Source organism: Zingiber officinale, chromosome 10A (genome assembly GCF_018446385.1).
Source record: "Zingiber officinale cultivar Zhangliang chromosome 10A, Zo_v1.1, whole genome shotgun sequence".
Taxonomy (NCBI): Eukaryota; Viridiplantae; Streptophyta; class Magnoliopsida; order Zingiberales; family Zingiberaceae; genus Zingiber; species Zingiber officinale.
Window position 1 is genome coordinate 63,210,013 of NC_056004.1, and position 6,524 is coordinate 63,216,536.

A 6,524-nucleotide genomic window follows, 5' to 3' on the forward strand; every position below is an offset into this window, starting at 1 on the left:
TTAATGGAATTAATAACCTAGGTGATTTGGATCGAACATGTTAAGTTCCGCAGGAGATCCAAGTCTAAACCTAAAAGAACAAATAGATTAAACTTTGGATCAAACGTGTTAAGTTCCGCAGACGATCCAAGTTTAATTTAAAAGAACACATGGTAGCTAGGAAAAGGTTCAGACCTTTGTACAAAATTTTTGTACAGTGGAACCATTAGGTTTTTCGAGTAGCAACCAACAATTGGTATCAGAGCTAGGGTTTGCCTCTGTGTATTTTTAGAATTCAAATAGGTTATGCACATGTCATACATAATTTATGCAGGAAAATAGTAGGATGTGCTAACTCTTTGGTTGCAGGCTCCAACTATTATGGCTTATTGATATTGTGTGTGATTGGACCCTTGGACATGTCAAGGGCATTATTTGTGTGCATGATTGTATGTAAAAAAATACAGCAAGAGCTGTATTATTTTTAGAATTTTATTTTTGTTCGATCTAGAATACATGTACATTCCCTCGTGGAATATAGGATCGATATATGTAAAATTCTATTTTTATCGCGGATCGGATTCTTGCGAGGCGAGGTACTTTCGGAGCACCAGACACGCAGCGGAATAAGAAGCAAGAAGGATGCGACAACTCGACCCGATGGCGGTGGCTAAAGATGGCGGCAGCAGCTAGGGTTGGAGCATACTGAAGACAGTGATGGAAAAGGTCATAATAGTTGGAAAATTAATTTCCAAATTTATTGCTTTTATTTACTGTGATGTTTATATGCATGTGATGTATGCTAGCATAGGTTAAAATCCTCATTTCTAAATAACTAAGTGGGAGAGGGATTTTAATAAATCTCATAGTCTCCATTACTGGTTTGTAAGTGATGCAACAAGCTTACGTGTTGGCTCTGAGTGCCTCCCTCCACAACGGATGAGTTTGTTGCGGATCACTAGATCAAACTTCCTTTTATGGATGGTTAAAGGAAATTATTTAGGAGTGTGTGATCTTCTCCAACTGAAGGGGCACAATCCTATTTAATAGACTTAGTATCAAGTAATGGTATACACTTAGACGCATTCAATAATATCCTCCCCAACGGAGTCACTGCTATTGTCTTGTGTGACCAAAGTGAAACCAACTATTAATTTTATTTGTCATAAAGTTAGGATGACAAGATAATAAAATTAATGGGTCACACCCTCCTCTTACAAATGATGAATTTGTATACGTCCACACTAACGTGACATGCAATATTCACGGTGATTTGAGGTGTTGGTTAATTTAAAATAGTATTATTTGAGGAATCAATATTATTCTAAATTTAGAGTCTTGACCAAAGTTTACTTTTGTGATTCTTAGGATGACTTTCAACCCACTAGCCATTATACTGAAAGAGAACAAACTTACTGGTCCCAACTATATTCATTGGAAAAGAAACCTGGACATAGTTCTTACTGCTGAAAGCTATGAGGCTTGCCCTGATGCACCTGACGGTGACTCTACCCCAGAGGAGATTGAGTATCATAAGAAATGGGTAAAGTTGATGAGATGGCGCGGTGTTACATTTTGGCATCAATGTTAAATATATTGCAACATCAGCATCAAGATTTACCAACAGCTTATGATATAATAAACAATCTCAAAGAACTCTTTGGGCACCAGAGTCAGACTGCTAGGCAAGAGGCAATGAGCCACCATGTCTGAGGGGACACCCGTAAGGGATCATATCCTCAAAATGATGGCTTATCTGAATGAAATACAAGTCCTTGGAGGAGAAATCGATGGGGAAACCCAGGTCGATATAATTCTCCAAACGCTACCCAGAAGTTTTGAGCAGTTCCGCCTGAACTATAACATGAACAAAAGAGAATATACGTTGGCGGAACTTCTGACAGAACTACAGGTAGCAGAAGGAATATTTCGTCACAATTCTCAGATTCACTATGCTGAAAATGGTTCTACTACTAAGTCGAAAGGCAAGAAGAAGAAGAAACCGGTCTTTTCAGCAAAGAAGGTGAATAAATCTCAGAATATAGGATTTGCAAACAGACTGGACATTGGAAGGCGGATCGTCCTCGTAGGAACCAGAACAATAAAAGTATATCTCATACTCTAGTAGTTGAAACATGTTTAGCGGTGTTATCTACCAGCACCTGGTGTGTCAGGGGTTCCAGGAAACCCGACGACTATTTGATGGAGAGATAACTGTCTACATGGGCAATGCTACTAAGGTGGTGGCTATTGCAGTGGGAAACGTCTACTTATCTTTTGATAGGAATAGAAATTTGATTTTAAGAAATTGTCTTTATGTACCCAGTTTTAGAAAGAATTTAATTTCAGTTTCTAAACTGTATTTGGATGGATATTCAGTCTCTTTTAGTAACAATGTCGTTATAAAGAGAAATAAGGTGATTATCTGTTCTGGTGCATTAGTTGGCAATTTATACACTTTAAATCCAATTTCTCCCACAAAGCAAAATATGGAAATTAATAACACTTCTTCTAACTCTAATAAGAGAAAAGAACCTTCGGAAATGAACCAAACATATCTTTGGCATCTAAGGCTTGGACATATTAACCTAAGTAGGATTCAAAGGCTTGTAGCCGATGGACTCTTGGGTTCATTAGAGTTGGAAAACTTTCCAACATGTGAATCCTGCTTGGAAGGTAAAATGACCAAGAGACCTTTTAAGGCCAAGGGGTATAGAGCCAAAGATGCGTTAGAACTGGTTCATTCTGATTTGTGTGGTCCTATGTCTATCCAGGAAAGATGAGGTTATGAATACTTCGTCTCCTTTATAGACGATTATTCAAGATACGGATACATTTACCTGATGCGCCGCAAGTCTGAATGCTTTGACAAGTTCAAAGAATATAGGGCTGATGTGGAGAAACGTCTTGGTAAAAGTATCAAGACACTACGGTCTGACCGTGATGACGAATACCTCTTTGGAGAGTTTAGGAATTACTTATCAGAAGTCGGGATTTAATCCTAATTGTCTGCACCTGGTACACCCCAGCAGAATGGTGTGACAGAACGAAGAAATAGGATTCTTATGGAAATGGTTAGATCAATGATGAATTATTCAGAATTACCAAATTCATTTTGGGGATATGCTTTAGAAACAGCAGTGTACATTCTGAATATGGTACCTTCTAAAACAGTTCCTTCTACTCCCATGGAATTATGGAATGGGCGTAAGCCTAGTCTGAATCATATCTGGATATGGGGTAGTCCAGCACATGTGCTGAAGGGAGATACTGACAAGTTGGAATCACGTACAGAAGTTTGTCTGTTTGTTGGATATCCTAAGGAAACGAAAGGTGATTTGTTTTATAATCCTAAAAATCAGAAGATCATTGTTAGCACCAATGCTCATTTTTTAGAAGAAGATTATGTAATGAACCATAAGCCCATGAGTGAAATAGTTCTAGAAGAAATTAGAGAGGACACGTCTACTTCAGTACCAACAGTACAAGATGAAGTACCACAAGAGACTGCAACACGTGTTGCACATGATACACAACCACAGACGGTGCCTCGTTGTAGTGGGAGGGTTGTAAGGCAACCTGAGAGATTCATGTTTTTGGGAGAGTCTTCGGACTTGATCCTGGGTAAACATGAACCTGATCCCCGGACATATGATAAAGCACTCTAAGATATAGATGCAGTATCTTGGCAAAAGGCAATGAATTCTGAAATAGAGTCAATGTACTCTAATAAGGTCTGGGAGCTTGTAGAACCACCAGATAGTGTAAAATTCGTTGGATGCAAGTGAATCTACAAAAGGAAAAGAGGGACAGATGGGAAGGTAGAAACCTTTAAAGCAAGGCTTGTTGCGAAAGGGTATACTCAGAAAGAGGGAATCGACTATGAGGAGACTTTTTCGCCGGTAGCCATGCTTAAGTCTATCCGGATACTCTTATCCATTGCTGCTCATATGGATTATGAGATTTGGCAAATGGATATCAAGATAGCTTTCCTTAATGGAAGTCTTGAAGAAAACATCCATATGAAGCAACCAGAAGGGTTCATTGAAAAAGGCAAAGAGCATCTAGTGTGCAAGCTTAATCGGTCCATTTACGGATTGAAGCAAGCTTCAAATCTTGGAACATCCGATTTAACGAAGTAATCCAGTCATATGGATTTATTCAGTGTCCGGACGAGTCTTGTGTATACAAGAAGCGTAACGGAAACATGGTGGTATTTCTTGTACTATACGTAGATGATATTTTGTTAATTGGCAACAATGTCAAGGTATTATCGGACGTAAGGGTATGGTTATCCAAATAATTTGATATGAAGGACTTAGGAGATTGTGCACACATTCTTGGGATCAAAGTTATAAGGGATCGCAAGAAAAGAATGTTGTGTCTGTCCCAAGCTTCATATATAGATACAATCCTTGCTCGTTTTAGCATGCAGGATTCCAAGAAAGGTTTTTTACCTTTTAGGCATGGAGTAGCTCTATCTAAAGAGATGTCTCCGAAGACATCAAAGGAGATAGAGGGCATGAAAGCATTTCCTTATGCTTCGCCTGTAGGAAGCCTAATGTATGCAATGCTATGTACGAGACCTGATATCTGTTTTACCGTGGGCATGGTTAGCAAATATCAGAGTAACCCTGGACAAGGATATTGAACTGCGGTAAAGCATATATTAAAGTACCTGAGAAGGACTAGAGATTATATGTTAGTTTACCAAGCAGACGATTTGCTCCCTGTAGGTTACACGGATTCAGATTTCCAATCAGATAGGGACAACAGTAAGTCTACATCAGGCTATGTGTTTACTTTAGGAGGTGGAGCCATTCAATGGAGGAGTGTTAAGCAGAAATGTGTTTCGGACTCAACCATGGAAGCCGAGTATGTAGCAGCCTCTGAGGCGGCTAAAGAAACAGTATGGCTCAGGAACTTTCTAATGGACTTAGATATGATTCCTGGTTTGTCCAAAATCATCACAATTTATTGTGATAATAGTGGTGCAGTTGTAAACTCGAAGGAACCACGAGCCCATAAGGCAAGTAAACATATAGAGCGCAAGTACCACCTGATACGAGATATCGTGAAGCGAGGAGAAGTTGTCATCGCCAAGATTGCATCAGCATATAACCTGGCAGATCCTTTCACTAAGGCCCTTCCGGCAAAAGCTTTCGATCGGCATGTGGAGGGAATGGGAATCAGATGTATGACGGAAGATATGTCAGCTTAGTCATTAGTATAAGTGGGAGATTGTTAGAGTGTATACTGAAAGCCTAAGCTTTTGTAAACATTTATTTTGAATAAAGAATCACATTTGGTCAAATTATCTACATTTGTTTGTAGTTGTTCAATTAATTTATATTATAGATAACATAGTATGTGGTGTCACATAGAGAAGATGATGTTATCAGTACCTTGAAGTAAGGTAGAAGAAGGTGCCTTGGTGGTTCTCATATCGGAAGATCGTTGCCCACACAACGTCCGAGGTTAGAAGAGGAATACGGTAGAAGACCTAGAGGTTTTTGCTTGCAAAAGAAAAGGTATACTAGTATTTTATTTTTGCATCATACTAGTTTCATCTTCATGTAAAAAAAAATACCAAATACAAGAGGCATGGATTCTAGTATTTCGAATTTATTTTCGATGTTGTATTCTTTGTTTTTCTTTTCCTTGTGATTTGATTGTTCTTTTCAGTTGACCTAAAGTTATTTAAGGAAATAAATATTAGCTTTCCTTAAAAGGCTTTGTCTAGGCGGTGGTGGTTGTTCCCATATCCAAGAAGGCCATGTGCCTCGCCATGCAGTCCTGGAAGCCAATTTTGGAAATTAATATTTAATGAAATTAATAACCTAGGTGATTTGGATCGAACGTGTTAAGTTCAGCAGGAGATCTAAGTCTAAACCTAAAAGAACAAATAGATCAAACTTTGGATCAAACGTGTAAAGTTCCACAGGCGATCCAAGTTTAATTTAAAAGAACACATGGTAGCTAGGAAAAGGTTCAGACCTTTGTATAAAATTTTTGTATAGTGGAACCATTAGATTTTCCGAGTAGCAACCAACATGTTAGTCTCCCTGTATTTAAGATGTCGAATGTCTACTAATTAAGTGAGTTACTGACAACTCATTTATTTAATATCTTAGTCTAAGAGTAGTACCACTCAACATTATCGTCATGTCAGACTAAGTCCACCTGCAGGGTTTAACATGACAATCTTTATGAGCTCCTCTTGGGGACATTATCAACCTAGATTACTAGGACACAGTTTCCTACTATAATCAACAAGTCACACTATAAGTAACATCATTTTCCAACTTATCGGGCATTTTGATTTATCGAACTAAATCTCACCCTTTGATAAGTCAAAGAAATAAATATTAAATATATGTGCTTGTTATTATATTAGGATTAAGAGAACACACTTGCATAATAACTAAGGTCTAGTTCTTTTATTAAATTAGTATAAAAAGAACTAACCTTAAATGATCCTGCTCAATACATTCTAAGTGTACTAGTGTAATTATATAGTTAAGATAAACTAATACCTAATTACA